We start from the raw sequence: 27,609 nt of genomic DNA on the forward strand, positions 1-27,609 counted from the left end.
CGGGGCCTCCCTTTGGGACCCCCTTCCCAGAAGCTTAGATGGCCTCGGCTTCGGCCTCGCCCTCTCTGTGTCTGCGGCGCCCTCTGCAGGTAATTGGGGGATAATGCGGGCCTGGCTGATCTTGCGGAGCCAGCGGGCCTTAGTCCCTAGGCTGCTCCCTCACGGGAGTGTAGTGGCACGATCTCGGCTCACTGCAACCTCCGCCCCCCAGGTTCAAGCAATTCTCCTGCCTCAGCTTCCTGAGTAGCTGGAATTACAGATGTAGCTGGGATTACAGACGAGCACCACCATGCCCGGATAATTTTTCACCTGGCTAATTTTTGTATTTTTAGTAGAGACAGGGTTTCGCCATGTTGGCCAGGCTGGTCTCGAACTCCGACCTCAAGTGATCCACCCGCCTCGATCCATCAGTCCTCAGCCTCGGTACCCCCGGAAGAACCCCACCAAATACAAACAAAACCCTCTCTTCTGAGGTGACTGACACCTGGCATCTTATGGCTTGAATCCCATGAGAAATGGCAGCCGACAAGATGAACACCACTTCTCAGCGAGAAGACGTTTTAGATCAGTGGTTCAATCCTCATCTGCTGCAGAGGAAAAAACTGAGACTCCAAGAGCAGAAATGCTTTGCTCTAAGGTCACACGGCAGGAAAGAGGCAGTGCTGTGACCAGAAGGCAGGACCCCTGCCTACCAACTTGACCGAGGCCCTTCCCCAGCCTGGCCCAAACCCAGCCCGCTCACCCTGGCCAGGGAGGAGCTGCTCACCCCGGTGACTCAGGCAGCCCAGATGGACTCCACTCTCCTGAGTCTGTAGGGGTGGGGTGGGTTCTTTCCCAGGGAAGTGGGAAGGTGAAGCCTGGCAGGAGAAGAAAAGAAAATACAGTGAAAATATAGGAGTCTTAAGAAGGGAATGGGCCAGGCACGGTGGCTCACACCTGTAATCTCAACAGTTTGGGAGGCCAAGGCAGGCGGATCACTTGAGGTCAGGAGTTCGAGACCAGCCTGGCCAACATGGTGAAACCCTGTCTCTACTAAAAATACAAAAATTATCCAGGCAAAAAATTAGCCGGGCATGGTGGTGCTTGTCTGCCATTCCAGGTACATCTATAATCCCAGCTACTCAGGAAGCTGAGGCAGGAGAATTGCTTGAACCTGGGAGGCGGAGGTTGCAGTGAGCCGAGATCGTGCCACTACACTCCAGCCTGGGTGACAGAGCAAAACTCCATCTCAAAAAAAAAAAAAAAGAAAAGAAGGGAATGGAAGGTCTGAGACAGGAGGGCGAAAAGGCCGGAAGAAGCAAGTGAATGAGAAGGGTGCTGCCTTAGATTCACTTTTCTTCCCCTACCCTGTAGGGTGTCTCTTTAGGGTGACCGTGTATCATCCTAACTGGGAGACTTTTAAGAGGGAAGCCGGTACTAACCGCCTCCCCACCCAGCTAGGACAACAGGTGCAGGTAGCCTGGGCTCCAGACAGCAAGTATAAACTGGCATTGAGCCACGTGGTCACCTTCTCCCTGCGCCCTGGACAGAGACGCCACATCTACGGTGGCTTCTCTTACTCAGCATGGCCGGCTCTCCTCAGCTCCCGACCTCAACTTCCAGCTCTACCCCTTCGCCCCCAAAAGGCGTTCACAGCCACTTCCATTTCCACAATCACACTTGAACCGGGTCCCCTTTTATTTTCTATCCCAGCTGAGGACATCTCCTTTACCCTGGTCTCCTAACCTGGAAATCTTCTCCCTAACCTTTATACCAAACTAGTCACCAAGTGCTGGCAATTCCTCTTCCACCAGGTGTCATGGAGCCCCAGCCTCCTCTTCCCAGGAGCTCCAGTCCCAGCCAGGCTTTCGTTCACAGTTTGGATCTTCTCTCCCCCAGGCAACCTGCCTATTTCACACCCAAAACCTATAACCCTGGATTTCGGCTGAGTTAGGGACAACACCGCTGTGAGACACCAGGCAGATTCACCTAACTAAATGGACCCACCTCCTCACCGTTGCAGAATGTTCCAGAACCTCTTCAGGGCTTCTTAAATAGACCCACCTCCTCACTGTTGCAGAATGTTCCAGAGCCTTTCCAGGGCTTCTTAACTGTTGTCAAGTCTCCAGGGACCTGACACAAGTGTCCAGACACATACATCACTTGATTTGCTGAGGCTCAGGAGCCCTGCAGGAAGGAACTCAGCTTCTCTTGGAGGCAGAAATGTTTAGATCTTTCCTTGGACTGAGATTGCAGGAAGGAGAGCCAAGAGGGCACCAAGAGGGAGGAAGATGCTGGGCAGAGAGGCCAGGCTGTGTGGCTGGGTGTGGCCGTGGGAGAATCTGGGGCCTAGGTGCTGTGTGTGGCTGGGCCTGTGCTTCCTGCTCCAGGAGAGTCAGCTGGGGGAAAGAGAGGGAGGAGGAACAGAAGAAAGAGCCCAGCCAAAGGGATCCCAGCTCCTCTGCGGTGGGCTCCACTCTGACAGCGCTGGCAGTGACAAGTAGAAGGTGGAGCCTGGCCCAGCATAGTATCCCACCACTATGGGAGGCTGAGGCGGGCAGATCACTTGAGCCCAGGAGTTTGAGACTAGGCCGGCAACATAGTGAAACTCTGTCTCTACAAAAAATACAAAAACTAGCCAGGCATGGTGGTGTGCTCCTGTGGTCCCAACTACTCGGGAGGCGGAGGCAGGAGGATCACTTGAGCCCAGGAGGTTGAGGCTGCAGTGAGCCGTGATCATGCCACTGCACTCCAGCCTGGGTGATGGGGCAAGACACTGTCTCAAAAATAAAAAAAATTTTAAGAAGGAGAGCCCTATTGGCTGGAGGGGAGGAAAAAGTAGGGAGGGGTCACAGCCCTACCAGAGGCCCAGTGTTGACCCAGAGGCCAGGCTGTGGCAGAGGCTGGCCAGGCTGCCCGTGAGCGGATCATAGAGGTCAGTGGAGTAGAGGCAGGGAAAGCTGCCCACAGCAGCTAGGGTTATTATTTATAAAGTACCCTGCCCCACCCCATCTGGAGGACAGATGGCCTTTTCTGGGATCATGAACTGGGCGAGGCCAGGAAACATTTAGGAAAGCACCTATGAGAAATTTAGGTAATATTGTATTTAACTTTTTATTTCAGAACATTCTAAATGTAGACACAACTAGAGATAATAGCATGTGACTTCCCATGTGCTCATCTTCCAGCTTTAGCACCTACCAACCCACGGCTGATCTGATTTTTGTGTACCTGCTTACACCCCTTCCTCACTGGATAAAAAAAAAAAGTTTTCTTTTTTTTTTTTTTCATTTTAGAGACAGGGTCTTCCCTCCGTCACCCATGTTGGAGTGTTAAAAACAACTTTATTGAAATATAATTCACATACTATACAATTCACCCATCTAAAGTTTACCATTTAGTGTTTTTAGTATTCATCGTATCTTGCAAACATCATTACAATCTAGTTTTTTTTTGTTTTTCTATTTTATTTTTGAGACAGTCTTACCATGTCACCCTGGCTAGAGTACAATGGCACAATCTCAGCTCACTGCAACCTCTGCCTCCCAGGTTCAAGCCTCAGCCTCCCAAGTAGCTGGGATTACAGGTGCCCACCACCATGCCTGGCTAATTTTTGTATTATTTAGTAGAGACAGGGTTTCACCATGTTGGCCAGGTTGGTCTTGAACCCCTACCTCAGGTGATCTGCCTGCCTCGGCCTCCCAAAGTGCTGGGATTACAGGCGTGAGCCACCGCACCTGGCCTTTCTTTGTATTTTTTAAAAGAGGGTCTTACTATACTTCCCAGGCTGGTCTTGAATTCCTGGGCTCAAACAATCCTCCCAAGTGGGTGGGACTACAGGTATGGGCCACTGAGCCCAGTATTTTATCTTTAAATATCTCTATATCTACTTCTAAAGATAGAAACTTTTTTTTTTAATGGTGTCTTGCTATTTTGCCAGGCTAGGCTGGAACCTGAGACCCTCCCACCTCAGCTTACTGAGTAGCTAGAACTACAGGCACGGGCCACCATGCCCAGCTTACAAACTTTTTTTTTTACATTATAACCACAGTAATACTTCACAACTAAAAACCTAACAATCAGCCACGTGTAGGCATAGTGGCTCATGCCTGTAATCCCAGCACTTTGAGAGGACAAGGCAGGTAAATCACTTGAGGTCAGGGGTTCAAGAGCAGCCTGACCAACATGGTGAAACCCCGTCTATACTAAAAATGCAAAAATAAATTAGCCGGGCATGGTGATGCATGCCTGTAATCCCAGCTACTTGGGAAGCTGAGGCAGGAGAATCACTTGAACCTGGGAGGTGAAGGTTGCAGTGAGCCAAGATCATGCCATTACACTCCAGCCTGGGCGATAGGGCTAGACTCCATCTCAAAAAAAAAAAAAAAAAAAGAAACTGGATCATTACTCTTATAGTGTTTCCTACAGTCTGCATTTTGTTAATTCCATCCCTTAGCTAATTGTCAAAATTTCAGGAATTTTGCAAGTAGATTATTAAAGACAGCCATTATTTTAAATTAGGGTAGCTTAACATGTTGCTCTTTCTTCTGGTTTTCTTTACATTGGTAATAGAATGTAGTGACTTAAAATTCAGATTGAGTTTTATTTTTTGACATAACATGTCATAGGAGATGGTGTTTCTTCCATCAGGATCAGGATGCACATAATGTCAGGTTGTTTCTCTTTTTGTGATGTCAGCGATCTGTTGATCATTGGTTATGCTTTCCTTTAAAGCTGTCTAGCTAGGGCCAGGCATGGTGGCTCATGCCTATAATCCCAGCACTTTGGGAGGCCGAGGCAGGTGGATCACCTGAGGTCAGGAGTTCGAGACCAGCCTGGCCAACATGGTGAAACCCCATCTCTACTAAAAATACAAAAAATTAGCTGGGCATGGTGGCGGGTGCCTGTAATCCCAGCTACTTGGGAGGCTAAGGCAGGAGAATCGCTTGAACCTGGGAGATAGAGGTTCCAGTGAGCTGAGATTACACCATTGCACTCCAGCCTGGACAGCAAGAGTGAAACTCCATCTCAAAAAAAAAAAAAGCTGTCTAGCCAGGCATGGTGACTCACGCCTGAAATCCCAGCACTTTGGGAGGCTGAGCGGGTTGATCACTTGAGCCCAAGAGTTTGAGACCAGCCTGGGCAACATGGTAAAACTCTGCCTCTACAAAAACTACAAAAATTAGCCAAGTGGTGGTACCTGCCTATAGTTCCGGCTACTCGGGAGGCTGAGGTGGGAGGATCACCTGAGCCTAGGAGGTCAAGGCTGCAGGGAGCCATGATTGTGGCTCTGCACTCCAGCCTGGGCAACAGAGTGAGACCCTGTCTCATAAAACAAACAAATAAAACAGTCTAATTCCCCAAGATAAATCAGATTAATCTCTCCTCAGGTGAGATTAATCAGTGGTGCATGTCACACCACTGCCATAACACTTATTATACTACATTTTAGTCATTTACTTGTATACACCTCCCCAGACACCATGTCTATCCTTGTAGGAGAATAGATATGTATCTATTCCAGATTGATTCCCCACAAGGACTAATGTGGTGCCTGGCTAACTGCAGGCATCGGCAGATGAGGCAAAGTGGCCTATGACTGAAAGGATGATTGACTGTGCAAGTTACTTGCCCAGTGGTGGCAAAAGCTAATTGTCAGGCCGGGCGTAGTGGCTCACATCTGTAACCCCAGCACTTTGGGAGGCCGAGGCGGGTGCATCACTTGAGCCCAGGAGTTCAAGACCAGCCTGGCCAAGATGGCGAAACCCCGTCTCTACTAAAAATACAAAAATTAGCTGGGTATGGTGGCACCCACCTGTAATCCCAGCTACTTGGGAGGCTGAGGCACAAGAATCACTTGAACGCGGGAGGCAGAGGTTGCAGTGCAGAAACCATACCACTGCAGTCCAGCCTGGGTGACAGAGTGAGACTCTGTCTCAAAATAAATAAATAAATAAATAGTAATTTTTAAAAAAAGCTAATTGTCAAAATTTCAGGAATTTTGCAAGTAGATTATTAAAGATAGCCATTATTTTAAATTAAATTATAAAAAGTTAGAAGTAAATTATGTGACAACCATAATAAATATTTGACTCATCATTTCCTCATTATTTTATTACATTCTATTCTTTTCTTTTCTTTTTCGAGACAGAGTCTTGCTGTTTTGCCCAGGCTGGAGTGCAGTGGCCCGGTCATGGCTCACTGCAGCCTTGACCTCCTGGGCTCAAGCAGTCCTCCCACCTCAGCCTCCCAAAGTGCTGGGATGACAGCTGGGCTACTGCGCCAGGCCCATTTTACTATTTTCTATGCTCTTGGGGTTATTTATGTCCATCATATCTGCACAGTAGAAAAACTATATAATGTTGTGCTACTATCCATTTCTTCCCAGCTCTGTGTCCAGGGATAGCATGTTGATAGCTTGAAATTGACCATGGTGGGTGTATTTACACTACAGAAATTGGCAAATCTTACGAATCAGGACTCTTTTTTTTTTTCTGGAGTGTGGTTGTAAACATTTGCCAGCATACCACTGTCTCTCGTTGTAAAATAGGAATTAAAAGAGTCCTCATAGCAGGGTGCAGTGGCTCATGCCTGTAATCCTAGTACTTTGGGAGCCTGAGGCAGGTGGATCGCTTGAGCCCAGGAGTTCCAGACCAGCCTGGGCAACATAGCGAGACCCTATCTCTAAAAATATATATATATACTAGTTAAGTGTAGTGGTGCAAGCTTGTGTTCCAGTTACTTGGGAGGCTGAGGTGGGAGGATCACTTGAGCCAGGGAGGTCGAGGCTGCAGTGAGCCAAGGCTCTGTCAGCCTGGGCAACAGAGCGAGATCCTGTCTCAAAAAATTAAAAAAAGAGAGAAAGAGAAAGAAAGAAAGAATGGTAGCACTGGGCCTCACAGCCCAGCTGTTCCCCACTGGAGCAAAGGCTTATTGGGCAGAGTCCCTGGGAAACGGGTCAAGATGCGAGTTTGTGGGGATGGGGGGTCCTCCACAGCAGGGCACAGCCAGCTGGCCACCTCAAAGGTAACCCAGGGAGGTGACCACTGTGCCCTCATTCACCCTAAGTTTCTTTGCTGAGAGAAAGTCTTTCACTACATCTTTATTTCAAATGTAGGCATTTATTACTTGCACCGAACATACATAACCTACCTTTTGATTTGTTTGGAGTTGTCTTTCATTTCATTCACAATCAGTAAGTAATTTCCATGGATACAGTTTCAACATTTTGTTCAAACTGTATTTTCTATTCTCCTCCAGGTTCTCTTTTACAAGATTAAGGATTAGACAGTGTATGGGGTATATGATTGAGGTAATTATTTACCCCACTGAGCAACTCTGGCTGGACATTGTACAGACTCAGAATTGTGACTGTGTCCTCAGATGGCTGTCAGCTGATGTCCTCGGGTTGGCAGCAGGGTTTGTAGTTACAATACCATGGCAGTTGCCTGAAATGGGCAACAGAAATAGGTCCCAGTTATATAAGGAATCAGTATGTCAACTCCTAGGACTTGCTGCCACCTTCAAAACATCAGGTCTTAAATCTGGAGAAGGAGGTTATACCATGCTTTTGGAGCCATGAATATTATCCAAGTCCATTATTTTTAAGCAAATAATGCATGTTTAGCCAAAAGAAATAAAACCTTTGTCTCGAAATAGTATTTTAAATTTAAGGGAAAATGTCATAAATTATAATGTTTCATTATATTCATTACTCTAAATTTTATTTACTTTAATTTAATTAATTTTTATTTTTTTAGAGATGAGGTTCACTTTGTTGCCCAGGCTGACCTTGAACTCCTGGTCTCAAACAATCCTCCTGCCTCGGCCTCCCAGGGAGCTGAGACTACAGGCACTCACCCCTGCACCTGGTTCATTCTATATTTTTAGTTTTGTAAAACTGATTTTAATTAAGCTCTGTAATCACTAAGACATTTTTGTTTGTTTGCAATTTCAACCATCGATGACATTTTATTTTAGAAGTTTCTATGTATTACATAGGTATTATATTAACTTTCTTCCTCTTCTACTCCTCCCTCCAAAATCCAGAAAGAATAAAAAAAAGTCCAACAACTTAATGTATAAAAATCTCATATCTAATTTCTCTAAAGTCTTAGGTTAAGAAAACTTAAGTGACACCTCTCCTTTTTGAGAGTACTACTTTTTACGGAGAATTCATAGTCTGTCCTTGTGCTCACTACAGATTTCCCTCTTCTCTGGGACAAAGATGGTCAATTCTTCCGCTTCCTTTTAATAAATTCATTTTTTGATTATTACACATTATTATTCCCCACTTCTTAGAAACTTGATTTTTGGATATGTTTTTCATTTGGCAAAAAGTCAGTGTGGCTTTGCGTGGGATGTCTAGGTGTCAGAAACAGCAGGGTTGATGTTCTGGCTTTTGTGGGTTTTTTTTTTTTTTCTTTTTCTTTTTTTGAGACGGATTCTTGCTCTGTCGCCCAGGTTGGAGTGCAGTGGCTCAATCTTGGCTCACTGCAACCTCCGCCTCCCAGGTTCAAGGGATTCTCCGGCCTCAGCCTCCCCAGTAGCTCGAACTACAGGCATGCACCACCATGTCTGGCTAATTTTAGTATTTTTAGTAGAGACCGGGTTATACCATGTTGGCCAGGCTGGTCTTTAACTCCTAAGCCCAGGTGATCCGCCCACCTCGGCCTCCCAAAGTGCTGGGATTATAGGCGTGAGCCACCGTGCCCGGCAGATGTTCTGGTTTTGAGAGGGAAAATATAGAGACAGATGCATACATCCCCTAGAAGAACAAACATAGGAGACTGAAATATGGTGTGCACAAAGTTAAGAGGGCTGATAGACACTGCTACTACTTGGTTTTGAATTCTGTGACTGTCAGCCATCAAAGACTGCAGTGTAGGCCAGAATATAAATCAGGAAGAAGTTTGGTTAGGCAAAAACACTGAGAAATGACAGCGTCTGCTGCATTTTGTTCCAAGAATATCAGAGCAGCCAGGCACAAGGAGCATTATGGGTCATGTGCAGTAAGTAGTAACCTATGGATAAACAGGGGCATCTGTGCAAATGCTCTGTCAACCTAGGCAATGGGGGAAGAGAAAAGAAGCATCCTATTAAAATGCACTTCCATCCCTAACTCACCTTAGGATGCAGGCTTCCTAAGCATCGTGATTTGCAAGGCCAAAATGAAATTTAGCATTACATGTCATTCTAGGTCATTGGGAAGCTGGTTCACTGGGGCCATCTCAGAAGACCTGCTCAAGAGAGCAGCAAGGCATACCCAGAAGGGTATGCCTTAATGATCTTCACAGCGTTCACAGGGCGGTCCTGGGAGTTTGTTTCTACCATTCCTACTCGATTCACCATTCCTATCCCCTGGCACACTTGGCCAAAAATGGTGTGTTTGCTGTTGATCCACTGAGTGGGTGCGAGGGTCACAAAGAACTGGCTGCCATTGGTGTCTGGCCCTGCATTGGCCATTGCGAGAATTCCAGGCCCCATTAATTTCAAGTCTGGATGCAGCTCATCTTCAAACTGTTTGCCATAGATAAATGCACCACCTCGACCTGTCCCTGTTGGGTCACCTTTTTGGATCATGAAATCTTCGATGATTCTGTGGAATTTTGTGCCACTGTAGTAACCTCGACGAGTCATCTCAGCAGTTCTTACAGGTCTTTGGAGCATGCTTCCAATACAGCTCCGATAAAATTATTCCCATGCTGGTCTCCAAGTAAACACTGGGTGGCTGCCAGGAGTCTGGAGGAAGTGCCGCCATAGTGAAGCGGGCAGAATGCTTCTCTAGCAACTGCTACTTCTGGCATCGATTATCTGGGGACCCCTGCTGCTGCTGAGCACACCTCCGGTCCCCACCATTCAACCCTTTCAATGGCAGGATTTAGGGGGCCGGGACAAGGAAGAGGATGGTCCCTTCTTCCAATACCAGGAAGCTAAGGTGCCAGGCGAGAAGAAGCTGGGCGCAAGAACAAAAATGCATGCTTCATTCTAAGACATTTTTAAACTGAAGCTTTATTATCCTTTTCATCTCTTCCTATTTATTTATTTGTTTTATTTTTTTGAGACAGAGTCTTACTCTGTCGCCCCAGCTGGAGCGATCTTGGCTCACTGCAACCTTTGCCTCCCAGGTTCAAGCAATTCTCATGCCTTATTCCCCAGGTAGCTGGGATTACAGGCGTGCACCACCACGCCCAGCTAATGTTTGTATTTAGTAGAGATGGGGTTTCACCATGTTGGCCAGACAGGTCTCGAACTCCTGAACTCAAGTGATCCACCCGCCTTGGCCTCCCAAAGTGCTGGGATTACAGGCATGTGCCACTGCACCCAGCCCATCTCTTGCTTTTTAAATGGTGTTCTTTACTTTCAAAACATGGCAAGTTTCAGAATCCTTTAAAAATTACTTTATTCGGGTTGGGCATGGTGGCTCACGCCTGTAATCCCAGCACTTTGGGAGGCCGAGGTGGTCTGACCAACATGGCGAAACCCCATCTCTGCTAAAAATGCAAAATTAGCCAGACATGGTGGTGGGTGCCTGTAATCCCAGCTACTCGGGAGGCTGAGGCAGGAGAATCGCTTGAACCCAGGAAGCAGAGGTTACAGTGGGCCGAGATCATGCCACCGCACTCCAGCCTGGGCAACAGAGCGAGACTCTGTCTCAAAAAAAAAAAAAATTATTCAAACTGTTTCCCAAAAGAGAGGTTTTGTGTCAGTGGTCTTTCACACCATTTCAGAATCACACTTGCCTGAACATCTCAGATGGACTTGGTGTCATCTGGGCTTAAGTGACTGCAAATGATGGAGTAAAACTGTAGAAATAGGCCGGGCGAGGTGGCTCACACCTGTAATCCCAGCACTTTGGGAGGCCGAGGCAGGCGGATCCCAAGGTCAGGAGATCAAGACCATCCTGGCTAACACGGTGAAACCCCGTCTCTACTAAAAATACAAAAAATTAGCTGGGCGTGGTGGCGGGCGCCTGTAGTCCCAGCTACTTGGGAGGCTGAGGTAGAAGAATGGTGTGAACCCGGGAGGCGGAGCTTGCAATGAGCCGAGATCGCGCACTGCACTCCAGCCTGGGCAACAGAGCGAGACTGTCTCACACACAAAAAAAACAAAAAACAAAAAAATAAAACCGGTTGAAATAATCCAACATCTTTTCTGTGAGCCAAGTCAATAATTAGCTGGGGATCCAACAGCTTTGCCTTTGTCGCCTGAAACAGATTGTCCAACAATTCCCCTGAAATTCCAATCTGTGCAATAAGACAAATACATCAATGGAGTGGAATAGAGACCTCGGAAATAGATCCACACAAATATAGTCAACTGATCTCTGACAAAGGAGGAGAGGCAATTCAATGGAAAAAGCACAGTCTTTTTCAACAAATGGTTCCAGAACAATTGGACATACATATAACAAAAAAACTAATCTAGACACAGACCTTACATCCTTCACAAGAATTATTTCAAAATGGATCATAGACCTAAATGTAAAATATAAAATAATAGCACTCCTAGAGAATAACACAAGAGAAAATCTAGGTGACCTTGGGTTGGGTGACAACTTACTTTAAGATAAACACCAAAAGCACTCCTCTGCCAATCTGAGCAATAGATAGACCTGAATAATATGCATGGCTCCAAAAGCGTGGTGTAGCTTCCTTCTCCAGATTTAAGACCTGATGTCTTGAAGATGGCAGCAAATCCTAGGAGTTGACACATTGGCATTCCATTGGAATCAGAACAGGAAAAGGAGCGAGATCCCCTAGTTCCTGGGGAAATAGAGTTGTTCCCAGCACAAAACCATAGCATAATTGGTACTTTTTTTTTTTTTTTTTGAGACAGTCTCACTGGCTTTGTCACCTAGGCTGGAGTGCAGTGGTGCGATCTCAGCTCACTGCAGCCTTCACCTCCTGGGTTCAAGCGATTCTCCTGCCTCAGCCTCCCGAGTGGCTGGGATTACAGTCATGCACCACCACGCCTGGCTCACTTTCTTTAAAATTATTTTTAGTAGAGATGGGGTTTCACCATGTTGGCCAGGCTGGTCTTGAACCCCTGGCCTCAGGTGATCCACCCACCAAGGAGTTTCCAGAAGTTGTGGGAAAGCCCCCACCCAGTCACCTACAGAGTGACTGAACAACTGATGGGAACGCCTTAATGGTCAATTGGATTATCTTTCATGTTATGGTCCTGACCTCACTAGTAAACCTAGTGTAAACTCAAAACTCACTGTGAAATCACTATTACATGACATGAGAATCTCTACTTTTTAATCAAATTACAGATTTCAATTTATTTGTATTGTCAGTGGAATCTTTTCTTCTTTTTTTTATTTTTTATTTTTATTTTTATCTTTATTTTTTTTGAGTCAAAGTCTTGCTCTGTCCCCCAGGCTGGAGTGCAGTGGCACAATCTCGGCTCACTGCAACCTTCACCTCCCAAGTTCAAGCGATTCTCCTGCCTCAGCCTCCCAAGTAGCTGGGATTACAGACTCGTGCCACCACGCCCGGCTAATTTTTGTATTTTTAGTAGAGACAGGGTTTCACCATGTTGGCCAGACTTGTTTCGAACTGCTGACTTCAAGTGATCCACCCACTTTGGCCTCCCCAAGAGTTGGGATTACAGGCAGGAGTCACTGCACCCGGCCAGTCAGTGGAATCTTATTAAGTCAAATTGTTACAGTAGGTAGCTAGTCAGGTATGAGCAGCGCCGGAGAGTGCTCCCCACCAACACATAGACCAGGCGTGTTGGGAGACCTGTCAGGTGATGGTCAGGTGGTTGTTAACTGTTTCTCTTTTTTTTTTTTTTTTTGAGACAGGGTCTTGCTCTGTCACCCAGGCTGGAGGGCAGTGGCATGATCTCGGCTCACTGCAACCTCTGCCTCCTGGGTTCAAGCGACTCTCCTGCCTCAGTCTCCCAAGTAGCTGGGACTACAGGCCCGCGCCACCAAGCCCGACTAATTTTTGCATTTTTAGTAGAGATGGTGGGGGGAGGTGTCACTATGTTGGCCAGGCTGGTCTTGAACTCCTGGCCTCAGGTGATCCGCCCTTCTCGGCCTCCCAAAGTGCTGGGATTACAGGCATGAGCCACTGTGCCCGGCCACCTGTTTCTCTAAAGTAATAATTCGTCACAGCTGGTGCCAGAGAAGGACAGTTTCCTAATAGATAGAAAATACCTGAAACTGATCAGCAGCTTCCCAGTAAGATCTCAGGAATGGGGAGAAGTTATAATGCAAGATCCCGGAAGTATGCCAATATATAAAGCCCCAAGTCCAGAGGTCAAGCTGCACACTGGTTTCTCAAGTCATCCCACTTCCCTCTTCCAAGTTGTACTTTCCTTCTTTTTTTTCCCTTTCCTTCCTTTCCTTACTGTTCTAAAGCTTGTTAATAAACTTCCACTCCTGCTCTGAAACATGCCTCTGTCTCTTCTGCCCTATGCCCCTCGGTTGAATTCTTTCTTCCAAGGAGGCAAGAATTAAGGTTGCCGCAGATCCGTACAGATTCACCGTGGGTAACTCCAGGTAACTCAGATATCTTCCATCAGTAACGAAACTGTTTAATTTACTAATGAACCATTGATTAAATTATGTAACACTATTTTTTAAAATCGAGGTAACATTCACATAAATTTACATTCACAACAAATTTAAACTTCATCATTTAAGAATTTACAATTTAGGCTAAGCACAGTGGCTCATGCCTGTAATTTTAACACTTTGAGACAGGAGGCTGAGACAGGAAGATTGCTTGAGGCCAGGAGTTTGAGACCAGGCTGGGCAATATAGCAAGACCTTGTCTCTACAAAAAATAGAAAAATTAGCCAGGTGTGGTGGTACATACCTGTAGTCCCAGCTACTAGGGAGGCTGAGGCAGGAGGATCACTTGAGCCCAAAAGTTCGAAGTTACAGTGAGCTATGATCAAGCCACTTCACTCCAGCCTGGGCGAAAGGGAGAGACCCTATCTCTGAAAAAAAAAAGGACAATTCAGTGGCATTTAGTACATTTGCAATGTTGTGCAATCATCCTCACTAGTTCCAGGACATTTTCATCACCTAAAAGGAAATTCCTTGCCCATTAAGCAGTCACTCCCCATTTCAATCCTCAGCCCTAGCAACCACTGATTTGTTTCCTGTCTCTATAGATGTACCTCTTCTGGCTATTTCATATGATGGAATCATATAACAAGTGGCCTTTTGTGTCTGGCTTCACTCATTTACCATAATGTTTTCCATGTTCATCTATAATGTAGTGTGTATCAATACTATGTTACTTTTTATGACTGAATAATATTCTAAAGTATGGATATACCATATGTGTTATCCTTTCAGCAGTTGACGGACAGTTGAGTTGTTCTACCTTTTGACTATTGTGAATAGTGCTGATAAGAACATTCTTGTACAAGTTTTTGTTTAAATACCTGTTTTCAGTTCTTCTGGGTAAATACCTAGGAGTGGAACTGCTGGGTTGTTTGGTAATTCTATGTTAGACTTACTGAGGAATCATCAAACTGTTTTCCACAGTAGTAGTTGAACAATTTCACATTCCCATCAGCAACATATGAGGGTTCCAGTTTCTCCGTATCTCCATCAACACTTGTTGTCTTCCGTTTTTTTGTTGTTGTTGTTAGACCAAGTCTTGCTCTGTTCCCCAGGCTGGAGTGCAGTGCGCGATCTTGGTTCGCTGCAAGCTCTGCCTCCCGGGTTCACACCATTCTCCTGCCTCAGCCTCCCGAGTAGCTGGGACTACAGGCGCCCGCCACCACACCCGGCTAATTTTTTTGTATTTTTAGTAGAGACGGGGTTTCACCGTGTTAGCCAGGATGGTCTTGATCTCCTGACCTCGTGATCCACCCGCCTTGGCCTCCCAAAGTGCTGGGATTACAGGTGTGAGCCACCGCGCCCAGCCTGTCTTCTGGTTTTTAATTTACAGTTTGCCTGTTTGTTGGTTTGGCTTTGTTATAGCCGTCCTAATGGGAGTGAAGTGGTCTCTCACTGTAATTTTGATTTGCATTTCCTTGATGACCAATGATATAGAACATCTTTTCATGTGATTTTGGCCCTTTGTCTATCTTCCTTAGAAATGTCTATTTAAAACTTTTGCCTTGTGTTTTGTTCTTTGTCTTTTTTAAATTTTTAAGATTTTTTCTTTGTCAATTTTTAAAAATTGTGGGCTGATTGCAGTGGCTCACGCTTGCAATCCCAGCACTTTGGGAGGCCAAGGTGGGCAGATCACTTGAGCTCAGGACTTCCAGACCAGCCTGGGCAACACGGCAAAACCGTCTCTACTAAAAATGCAAAAATTAGCCAGGCATGGTGGCAGGCACCTGTAATCCCAGATACTTGGGAGGCTGAGGCAGGAGAATCCCTTGAACTCAGGAGGCAGAGATTGCAGTGAGCCGAGATCGTGCCACTGCACTCCAGCCTGGGCAACAGAGCAAACTCTGTCTCAAATAAATAAATAAATAATAAAATTTAAAAATGTGGTAAAAAGTACAAAATTTTAACCTCTTAATTTATTTTTGTTTTTAAATTTTATTTTAGTGGGGACAGGGTCTTGCTCTGTCACCCAGGTTGGAGTACAGTGGCGTGATCATGGCTCACTGCAGCCTCGACCTCCTGGGGTCAAGCAATCCTCCTGCCTTAGCCTCCCGTACAGGCATGTGCTACCACACCTAGCTAATTTTTTTCTTTTTCTTTTTCTTTCTTTTTTTTTTTCTTTTGTAGAGACAGAGTCTCACTGTGTTGCCCAGGCTGATCTCTAACTCCTGGCTCAAGCAATCCTCCCACCTCAGCCTCCCAAAGTGCTGGGATTATAGGCATGAGCCACTGTGCCCAGCCTACCCTCTTAATTTTTAAGTGTACAGTACAGTATTGTTAATTAAATGCAGATTGTTGTACAATAGATATCTAGAATTTTTCCATCTTGTATGACTGAAACTCTGTGCCCATGAACAACTCCCCATTCCCTTCCCCCCAGCCCCTGGCCACCATTCTGCTTTTGATTTTGAGTTTCATTACATTAGATGCCTCATATAAGTGGAATCATGCAATATTTGTCTTTTTTTTTTTTTTTTTTTTTTTTTTGAGACGGAGTTTGACTCTTGTTGCCCAGGCTGGAGTGCAATGGTGCGATCTTGGCTCACCAAAACCTCCTCCTCCCAGGTTCAAGCAATTCTCCTGTCTCAGCCTCCCAAGTAACTGGGATTACAGGCATGTGCCACCACACCCAACCAATTTTGTATTTTTAGTAGAGACGGGGTTTCACCATGTTGGCCAGGCTAGTCTTGAACTCCTGACCTCAGGTGATCTGCCCACCTCAGCCTCCCAAAGTACAGGGATTACAGGTATAAGCCACCACGCCTGGCTATTTGTCTTTTTGTGATTGGCTTATTTCATCTAGCATACTGTCCTCAAGGTATGTCATCCATGTGGTAGCATGTGACAGGATTTCTTTCTATTTTGAGGCTGAATAATATTCCATTGTAATGTACATAACACATTTTTAAAATCCATTCCTTCATTGATAGACATTTAGGTTGTTTCCACATATCAGCTATTGTGAATAATGTTGCAGTGAACATAGATGTGCAAATATCTGCTGTTTACAATCCTTTTGGCTATATATCCAGAATTTGGATGGCTGGATCATATGGTAATTCTATTTTTAATTTTTTGAGAAACCGCTGTACTGTTTTCCATAGCAAATGCACCATTTAGAATCCCACAAACAATGCGCAAGGATTCCTATTACTCCACATGCTCTCCAACACTTATTATTTTCTGGGTTTTTTTTCCTTTTTTATAGTGAGCCTCTTAATGGATGAGGTGGTATCTCATTGTGGTTCTGATTTGCATTTCCCTGATGATTAGTGATGTTGAGCATCTTTTCTTGTGTTTGTTGACCATCTGTATGTTTTCTGTGGAGAAATATCTATTCAAGTCTGTTGCCCAATTTAAAATAAGATTATTTAGTTTTGTATTATTGAGTTATAGGAGCTCTTTATATATTCTGGATATTATTCCCTTATCTGATATATGGTTTACAAATATTTTCCTCCCATTCTGTAGGATGCTTTTTCACTCTTTTGATTGTTTGCTGTGTGAAAGTTTTTAAGTTTGATGTAGTTCAATTTGTCCTATTTTTGCTTTTGTTATCTGTGCTTTTGGTGTCATATCCAAGAAAGCATTGCCAAGTCCAATGTCACGAAGATTTTTCCCCTATGTTTTCTTCTAGGAGTTTTATAATTTTAGGTCTATATTTAGGCCTTTATTCTGGATTAATTTTTGTATATAGTATAAGATAAGGATTCATCATTCTTTTGCATGTGGATATCCAATTTTCCCAGCACCATTTATTGAAGAGGCTAATCTTTCCTCATTGTGTAGCTTTGGCACCCTTGTCAAAGATTCTTTGACCATATAACATGAGGCTTTATTTCTGGGCTCTCTATTCTGTTCCATTGGTCTATATGTCTGTCTTTATGCCAATACCATACTATTTTGATTACTGTAGCTTTGTAGTAAGTTTTAAAATCAGGAAGTAGGTGTAAATCCTCCAACTTTGTAATTCTTTTGGCTGTTCTGGGTCCTTTGATATTACTCATGAATTTTAATTTTTTTTTCTATTTATCAAAAAAATGCCATGGGGATTTTTGAGAGGGGTTGCATTGAATTTGTAGAGTACTTTGAGTAGTATGGACAGTTTAACAATATTAAGTCTTCTAACCCATGAATATGGGATGTCTTTCCATTTATTTGTCTTTTTAAATTTCTTTCAGCAATGCTTTGTAGTATTCAGTTACAAGTCTTTCACCTCCTTGGTTAAGTTTATTCCTAAGTATTTTATTATTTTTGATGCTATTGTAAATTGTTTTGTTTTCTTAATTTCCTATTCAGATTATTCATTGTTAGCATATAGAAATACAAATGACTATTTTGTATACAAGTGTTTATTTTGTATCCTGCAACTTTACTGAATTTGTATGTTAGCTCTAACAGTTATTTTGTTAGAATCTTTTGTGGAATCTTTAGGGTTTTCCACATTTAAGAGCATGTCATCTGTGAATAAAGATAATTTTACTTCTTCCTTTCTAATTTGGATGCCTTTTATTTCTTTTCTTGTCTAATTGCTCTGGCTAGGACTTCCAGTACTATGTTGAATAGAAGAAGCCAGAGTGGGCATCTTTGCCTTATTCCAGATCTTAAATTTTCCTTTAAGAAAAGGAAAGCTTTTCCATTTTCTTTTTTTTTTTTTTAACCTTTGAGTATGCTGTTAGCTGTGGGCTTTTCGTATATGACCTTTAATGTGTTGAGAAAACTTCTTTTTTTTTTTTTTTTTTGATACAGAGTCTTACTCTGCTGCCCAGGCTGGAATGCAATGGCACAATCTCGGCTCACTGCAACCTCCGCCTCCCAGGTTCAAGTGATTCTCCTACCTCAGCCTCCTGAGTAGCTGGGATTACAGGCATGTACCACCATGCCCGGCTAATTTTTTGTATTTAGTAGAGATGGAGTTTCACCATGTTGGTCAGGCTGGTCTCGAACTCCTGACCTCAGGTGATCCACCCACCTCAGCCTTCCAAAGTGCTGGGATTACAGGCATGAGCCACCGCACCCAGCCAGTAATTTCTTTATAATCCTAGTTTGTAGGGTGTTTTTTTATCATGAAAGGGTGTTGAATTTTGTCAAGTGCTTTTTCTGCAACAATTAAGATGATCATGTGATTGTTGTCCTTCATTCTGTGTATTACATTTATTGATTTTTGTGTGCTGAACCATCCTTGCATCCCAGGGCTAAATCCCACTTGGTCATGATGTATGAACTTTTTGTGTGCTGTTGAATTCAGTTTGCTAAGATTTTGTTGAAGATTTTTGCATCAATATTCATCGAGGATATTGGTCTGTAGTTTTCTCATAGGATCCTTGTCTGCCTTTGGTATCAGGATAATGCTAGCCTAATAAAATGAGACTGAAAATGTTCCTTTTTCTTTAATTTTTTTTGGCAGAGTTTGAGAATTGTTAATTCTACTTTAAATGTTTTGTAGAATTCTCCAGTGAGGCCATCCAGTCCAGGGCTTTTCTTTTTTGGGAGGCTTTTGATTACTAATTCAATGTCTTTACTACTTAGAGGTCTGTTTGGATTTCTATTTTTTCATTATTTAGTCATGCTGCTTATATGTTTCTAGGAATTTATCCATTTCTTCTAAGTTTTCCAGTTTGTTGACATATAATTATTCATCATAGTCTCTTTAATCCTTTCCATTTCTGTGGCATCATTTATGAAGTCTCCTTTCATTTCTAATTTTAGTTATTATTTCAGTCTTTTTTTTTTCTTAATCTAGCTAAGGGTTTGTCTTTTGCTGTTATTTTCAAAAAACCAACTCTTAGTTTTGTTGATTTTCTTTCTATTGTCTCCCTACACTCTATTTTGTTTATTTCCACTCTAATCTTTACCATTTCTCTCCTTCTGTTAACTTTGGGTTTAATTTGTTCTTTTTCTAGTTCATTGAGGTGTAAAATTAAATTGCTGATTTGAGATCTTTCTTCATTTTTAAATATAGGCATTTACAACTATAGATTTCCCTGTTTGCCCTGCTTTTGCTGTATCCCATAAGTTTTAGTATGTTGCATTTTAGTTTTTATTTATCTCAAGGAATTTTCTAATTTCACCTGTGATTTCTTATTTGACTAATTAGTTATTTCCACATATGTTATGTAATTTCCACATACTTGTAAATTTTCCAGTTTTCTTTCTGCTATTGATTTCTACTTTCTATTGTGGTCATAGAAGATACTTTTTATGATTTTAATCTTTTAAAACTTATTGGGACCTGTTTAGTGTAATCCTATTTTATAAATGTCCATAGCCTCTTCTGGTTTTTCTTTATGTGAACATTTAATATTATAATATTATGGGAAATTAAATGTTAATAAAACATTTAGTTCTGAAAAAAGAAATTATAAACTCTAATCAGTTGTATATAATATACTTTTGTATGGTTCAGGGTAAAGTTCCATATCCAGTGACAATATAGTATATGGACTTTTTTTTTTTTTTTTTTTGAAACAAGGTCTCACTCTGTCGCCCAGGCTGGAGTGCAGTGGTGTGATCATAGGTTACTGCAGCTTCAAACTCCTGGGATCAAGTGACCCTTCTATTTCAACCTCCCAAGTAGCTGGGACTACAGGCAAGCACCACAATGCCCGGCTAATTCTTTAATTTTTTTTTTTTTTTTTTTTTTGAGGTAGAGTCTCACTCTGTCGCCCAGGCTGGACTGCAGTGGTGCAATCTCGGCTCATTGCAACCTCTGCCTCCCCGGTTCAAGTGATTCTCCTGCCTCACCCTCCCGAGTAGCTGGGATTACAAGTGCGTACCACCATGCCCTGCTAATTGTTGTATTTTTTGTGGAGATGGGGTTTCACCATGTTGGCCGTGCTGGTCTCAAACTCCTGACCTCAAGTAATCCACCTGCCTCAGCCTCCCAAAGTGCTGGGATTACAGGCGTGAGCCACCGCACCTGGCCAGTTTTTTTATTTTTAAACCAAAAAACATTTTTTCATTAAAAAAAAGTATGTATTCACTTGAACCCAGGAGGCAGAGGTTGCAGTGAGCCAAGATCTGGCCACTGCACTCCAGCCTGGGTGACAGAGTGAGACTCCGTCTCAAAAATAAAAATAAAATTATAAAATAAGATAATAACATAAAAATAAAAATAGAAAAGTATTTAAGGCCAGGCGTAGTAGCTCATGCCTGTAATTCCAGCACTTTGGGAGGCCAAGGTGGGTGAGGATCACTTGAGGTGAGGAGTTCAAGACCAGCCTGGCCAACATGGTGAAACACCATCTCTACTAAAAATACAGAAGTGAGCCGGGCGTGGTGGCTGGCACCTGTAATTCCAGCTACTCCGGAGGCTAAGCCAGGAGACTAGCTTGAACCTGGGAGGTGGGTGTTGCAGTGAGCCAAGATCCGGCCATTGCACTCCAGCCTGGGTGACAGAGCAAGACTCTGTCTCCAAAAAAACAAAAACAAACAAACAAACAAAAAAAGTATTTAGAACACATAAAACAAGGCCACATTTATTCTTTTTTCTCGTCTCTTGGTATGGGATCTGTTGGTGGCTCTTCCACTGTTGGCTGTTACTCTCCAAGCCAGTGTTACTATCACTGGTTCCTTCTCTGCCATACAGTCGACCCCTCCTACCCACTCTCCTTGTCCTCAGGAGTAGACATGCCTTCTTCACTGTTCCGTTGGCTCTTCTTCAGAGTGTGTCTCCTCTGTCTCCCTTGGAAGGTTCGTGTCGTCTTTCTTTTCCTCGCCTTTGTTGCCCGCTTGCTCTTCCTCAGGAACGAGGCTGCTCTGACTGGCTCAGCTTGCACTGCCGCCTCCTCCCTTTCCTCCTGCCTTTTGCGGCCCTGTTTCTCTGCCTGTGCAATCTCAGCTACAGTTTTCTCCATATCCAGTTCTACCTTCAGACCGCACAACCTTTTAAGTTCACTGTTAAATGAAGCCGTGCTTTCCAGGAATTTCCTCTTCTTCTTCTGATGCCGTTCCTCTATTTGAAGAAGTTCAGCTTCTAGTTTTCGCTGATGAACCATTAAGGACTGGACCTGTCGCTTGAGGACCTGCATGCTAGCTGTTGTGACAGCGGACGGAATGTCTGGCACCACACTGTCACTAAGGATTTCACTGATGCGGCCATGATTTCTCTGGAAACGGGCGGTGTCCGTATGCTCCATTGAAAAGCCATTGTCAGCCCGGCACGGTGGCTCACGCCCATAATTCCAGCGCTCTGGGAGGCCGAGGCAGGTGGATCACAAGGTCAGGATCAGCCTGGCCAACATCGTGAAACCCCATCTCTACTAAAGATTTTTAAAAAATTAGCCAGGCGTGGTGGTGCGTGCCTGTAATCTCAGCTACTGGGGAGGCTGAGGCAGTAGAATCGCTTGAACCCAGGAGGCGGAGGTTGCAGTGAGCTGAGATCACGCCACTGCACTCCAGCCTGAGCGACAGAGCAAGACTCTGTCTCAAAAAAAAAAAAAAAAAAAAAAAGAAATGAAAAGCCATCGTCACAATTATCTGGATCTTCAGCAAGCTGAATGCTCACGTCAGGTTCTCCTCTCTTCATGCGAGACTGCCTCTGTCCACTTTCTTCCTCTAAAGCAGCTTCTGCATGACTTTTTGCATTTATGTAAGCAAGGTTCGTGTGGAATTAGAGGTCTTCATAGATTCATTGTACTCTATCTTTTCTGCTTTGTATTTGTTTATTCTTGTTTCTCTTCATCAGTGAGATCTCCCCACATGCCATCAATAAGCTTGCCAATCTCCCACAACTTTAGGTCAGGGTTGGAAGCCTTTACTTGGTCCCAGACCTTTCTGCTGTACCTCATGTAGCACATCAGCGGCTTATCTGGTGGCTTTGGGGGTTTTGGAATCATAATACCAAAGGACGCTGGGACCCGGCTATTGGTGCCTGGGTTGCCTCCCAGCCTGTAGTTGTTGTAGGTGAGATGACTGTAAGGATTGTATCCCACAAACCCTGGTGTACTGGACATTTGTGTTGCAGGAGCTGGGGTGGGAGTTGGGGCATAAGATGGTCTTTTTGACATTTTGGAAGATTAAGTTCTCAGTTCCTTAAGAATGAATCTGAGACTTCATGGGCAGAAAAAGTGCCCCAAGCCCTGGCTTCACTTCCCTTTATCCCATGCATGCCCACCCCTCCAATTTTTTAATTTTTTGTAGAAATGGGACTTCACTGTTGCCTCAGCTGGTCTCGAATTCCTGGGCTCAAGTGATCCTCCCACTTCAGCCTCCCAACGTGCTGAATTACAGGCACCAGCCACTGAACCCAGCCCACTTCCTATATTATGTCCTAAAGTGGGTTTTTTGTTTGTTTGTTTGTTTGTTTACTACAAATAGCCCCTTCACTTTCAGGACTCAGACAAGCACCTTCGGGACACTAGGAATCCCTCCATGACCCTAAGAAAATGCTGCAAAAATGTTAGTTTTATTCTCCTCTCTTCACTGTAGATTTCCCAGTAGGAAGTAGGGGCACAAGAGATCAGGTTTATTCATTCAACAAATAGCATCGTTCATGCAGTGGGTGCTGTTCTAGGTGTTGAAGACAGAGCCATGAATAAGACAGAAAGAGCCCCTGCCCACTTGGAGCTTCTATCCTAGCAGAGACAGGCAATAAACAAATGAACAGTAAATGTTAATATGTCAGGTGGTGGAAAGAGCTGTGGAGGAAAAAAGAAAGCCAAGTGAAAAGGATAGCGAATTCAGGACTGGGAGAGGTGTTGTTCCTGTCCTATGCAGTGTGGCCAGGGAAGGTCTCAATGACAAGGGGACATTTGAGCAGAGACCACAAAGAGGTGTCTGTAATCCCAGCACTTTGGGAAGCCAAGGCAGGCAGATCACCTGAGCTCAGGAGTTTGAGACCAGCCTGGCCAACATGGTGAAACCCCATCTCTACCAAAAAATACAAAAATTAGCCGGACATGGTGGTATGTGCCTGTAATCCCAGCTACTCAGGAGGCTGAGGCAGGAGAATCCCTTGAACCTGGGAGGCGGAGGTTGAAATGAGCTGAGATCACGCCATTGCATTCCAGCCGAGGCGTCAGAGTGAGACTCCGTCTCAAAAAAAAAAAAAAGCCTGTGGGCAAGGCAGATCTATTAGGGTCTGTATACATAAAGATGTGTACATATATGTATGGTTTTTTTATATGTCAACAATAAAAACAAAACAAAAATGATTTGTAAGTGACCTGTTTCTCCTTCAGATTATCTTTGCTTTCTTGAGGACTTGATTATGCATTCAAAATTATACTGATGTTGTATTTCTAAGGCATCTGTAGTGGAGGAGGGGCGCTCAGGTGCTCAGGTTAGCTGGTCTGCTTTAGCATCCGGCTTAAAGCACAAATGGGAAGCTTGATCTGCTCTCCTTCATGCATTCATTCATTCACTCATCTAACTATGCATATATATATATATACACACACACACACACACACACATATATATATATTTTGAGATAGGGTCTGCACTCTGTTGCTCAGGCTGGAGTGCAGTTGTGTGATCACGGCTCACTGCAGTCTCGACCTCCAGACTTAAGTGATCCTCCCACCCTAGCACCTCAAGTTGGGACCACAGGCACATAGCACCACACCCAGCTAATTTTTTATTTTTTGTAAAGATGGTCTCTCCCTATGTTGCCTAGGCTGGTCTCAAACTCAGGGGCTCAAGAGATCCTTCTGCTTTGGCCTCCAAAAGGGCTGGAATTACAGGTGTGAGCCACCATGCCTGGCCTCATTTAACAATATTTCTTGGGCACCTACTATGTGCCAGGAATAGTCAGGCACTGGGGATCCTGTGTGAGGCAGGACAGATTTTATCCTAGCTCTCAGAGAGCTGCTCCCAGCAGAGAGAAAGGTTTTGTTTTTTATCCTCATGATTTTGCACTGTCCCTCAGCTATATCACCCACCTATCAATATTATTTCTTCCACTGGTTTTCCTGGAGACTGTCTTCCTGCTCCCCTCTGGGTAGGTTGCTTCCAAGTCCAACTACATAGCCCCTCCAGGACTGGCCCACACTTGAGTCCCTGTTTTCTGAGTCTCCGGCTTTTCTTTTCCTTGGTGTACTCTTTCCTTTTCCTAGAGTAGATTCCTGAGAAGGACAGCAAGGGAAAAAAACATTTACCTGTTTGCATATCTGAATATGTCATTTATTTTGCCTTTACATTTGACAAGTAAGTTCCTTTTCTATTTTTGTATTTTCTCTCTGATAATTACTTTATGTCTTAGTCTGTTTTGTGCTGCTATAACAGAATACTATAGACTGGCTAATTTATAAAGAACAGAAATTTATTTCCCCCACTTTTTTTTTTTTTTTTTTAATGAGACAGAGTCTTGCTCTGTTGCCCAGGCTGGAGTGCAGTGGCTCGATCTCAGCTCACTGCAACCTCCGCCTCCTGGGTTCAAGTGATTCTACTGCCTCAGCCTCCAGAGTAGCCTCCCGAGTAGCTGGGACTATAAATATGTGCTACGACATCCAGCTAATTTTTGTATTTTTAGTAGAGACGGGGTTTCACTATGTTGGCCAGGCTGGTCTCAAACTCCTGTCCTCAAGTGATCTGCCTGCCTGGGCCTCCCAAAGTGCTGGGATTACAGGCAGGAGCCACTGTGCCTGGCCTATTCTTCTCTTGAATCATTTTATTTCAGTGGATAGTTTTTATTTTAGAGATCATTTTTTCATTATTTGTTCTTTTTTATAGCATCCTATTCTTAATTTATGGATCCCATGTCATTCAAAAATATTGCTTAAAGTGAGTTTGGGGTTTTTCTTTGGTTTTCCTTACCTTTTTTCCCCTGAAGTCTCCTTTTTATGTTTGTTAGTTGTTTTACTGTCTCTTTTATGTCAACATGAAGAACTGAATATCTGACTCAATCTGGGTGTCAGGTATGTGGATTGTTATTTTTATTTATTTTGTTTATTTATTTTTATTACTATTATTTTTTGAGACGTTGTTGCTCTGTTGCCAGGCTGGAGTGCAGTGGCACAATCTCAGCTCACTGCAACCTCCACCTCCTGGGTTCAAGCAATTCTCCTACCTCAGTTTCCTGAGTGGCTGGGATTATAGGTGTGTGCAACCATGCCCGGCTATTTTTTTCTGTAGATTGTTATTCATTTTCCTATACTTTTCTTTATGTTGACTGATTTCGTATATAAGGTTTTGGTAGATTGGAAACTTTGTATGTGTTTATATGTCCTCAGAACTGGAGGAATCTGCTATAAGGGGCCTTTTTGTTGGTGAACTTCCATGTGACAGAAGGACTTCCTAATCTTCTGCCTGAGTACATGTATTTGGCTGCTAAAATTCTGGGAAAGGGAAGGAAGAATGAAGGAAAGAAGCTTAGGAGCCCATTATTCAAGACAGGCATCCACTTCATTCCTTGTTTTTGATACTATGACTCACCTCCACCTCTCTCTGGGCCTGGTGGCCTCAGATCTGAAGCCTCTATAGTTTCATTTCTGCAAATAATAAGGCTTGAAGAGGGGTGACAGCAACTCCTGGCTGTGAGGGGTGGGAAGGGACACTTGGGATCCGTTATTTCCTTGCTCCATTTTTAGCCCATTGCCATATGCTTCAGTTGTCCATGGTAACTGGTACCTATAAATCCTGGAACTCTTGGGATCCCATCAGAGAAAATATACCCACTTCTTATCGACATCCCCCTTTGAAAACAATGAGGTTGTAACTCATGCTCCATGTCAGTTAGCTCTGTTTTCCATCTTCCATTTTTTAAAGACTAATATTTACATACATAAAAATTTTAATTCTCACTTGCTGATGTCTCTTGCTCCCTAATTTTTATCTTTGTAGGTTTATACTTTTAAAATTCCGTGTCTGCCATGCTGTGGGGGTAGGGAGAGATCATTTAATTTTGTGTGGCTATATATTACCCTAAAATCTTGATGGGCTTTTGAGAAATCTCTCATGGCACACTGAAGAAATGCAGTTTCCAGCATTGGTCACACGGTGGCGGAGCGACCCTATGTTTAATTTATAGTTTCTCCATGCAAGCCCCACTGCCAACCCCACAAGAGTTGGGGTATTGGAGTCCTGGCTAATCCAGCAAGGTGGACTACAGAATTGTAGAATATTTCCATTGAACTGTTGGAGAGCTTTCAAGTCCATCTCCTTTAGAGACAAGGAAATGATTCACAGGAGTCAACTAATGTATCCAATACCCGGAAGTAGTAAGAATAAATTTGAACTTTAAATTTTTTTTTTTTTTTTTTTTTTTGAGGCGGAGTCTCGCTCTGTTGCCTAGGCTGGAGTGCAGTGGTGTGATCTCGGCTCACTGCAACCTCCGCTTCCCAGGATCAAGTGATTCTCCTGCCTCAGCCTCCTGAGTAGCTGGGATTACAGGCATGCGTTCCCATGCCTGGCTAATTTTTGTATTTTTAGTAGAGACGGGGTTTCACCATGTTGGTCTCAAACTCCTGACATTGTGATCCTCCCACCTCAGCTTCCCAAAGTGCTGAGATTACAGGCGTGAGCCACCAGGCCCCGCATTTTTTCTTTTTCTTTCTTTTTTTTTTTTTTTGAGACAGTCTTGCTCTGTTGCCCAGGCTGGAGTGCAGTAGCATGATCTCGGCTTACTAAAACCTATCTCAGGTTCAAGTGATTCTCCTGCCTCAGCCTCCCAAGTAGCTGGGATTACAGGCACGTGCCACCACACCAGGCTAATTTTTATATTTTTAGTAGACGCAGGGTTTCGCCATGTTGGCCAGGCTTGTCTCAAACTCCTGACCTCAAGTGATCCGCCAGACTAGGCCTCCCAAGTGCTGGGATTACAGGCGTGAGCCACTGTGCCCAGACTAAAAGTTATAATTGAAGTTGCCTTTGAATCAAGATGGGACTGTGAATGTATGGAAGTGGGGGTGGGGAAAAGGAGGCCGCTGCATCCCCTGCTTGAATGTGGTGGGAGAGGGAAGCTGAAGGAACGTCACCGGTTCACTCACTGCATGTTCTGAGCACCTGCTGCGTGGACAGCAATGCAATAAGATCTGTGAAAACACAGAAAGGACTAGAGTCCCTGCCCACCACTCACTCACAATCCATTAAAGAGATAAGCC

General features: G+C 44.0%; 2 pseudogenes; both read right to left on the bottom strand.

The window, feature by feature from the left end:
- Positions 1 to 282: 282 nt before the first annotated feature.
- Positions 283 to 18,232, bottom strand: LOC129397184 (peptidyl-prolyl cis-trans isomerase-like 1; annotated as a pseudogene).
- A 718-nt stretch (positions 18,233 to 18,950) lies between these two features.
- On the bottom strand, positions 18,951 to 26,959 carry LOC100977867 (SWI/SNF-related matrix-associated actin-dependent regulator of chromatin subfamily E member 1-like; annotated as a pseudogene).
- Positions 26,960 to 27,609: the final 650 nt, after the last annotated feature.

Source organism: Pan paniscus, chromosome 12 (assembly GCF_029289425.2).
Source record: "Pan paniscus chromosome 12, NHGRI_mPanPan1-v2.0_pri, whole genome shotgun sequence".
In the NCBI taxonomy this organism is placed as follows: domain Eukaryota; kingdom Metazoa; phylum Chordata; class Mammalia; order Primates; family Hominidae; genus Pan; species Pan paniscus.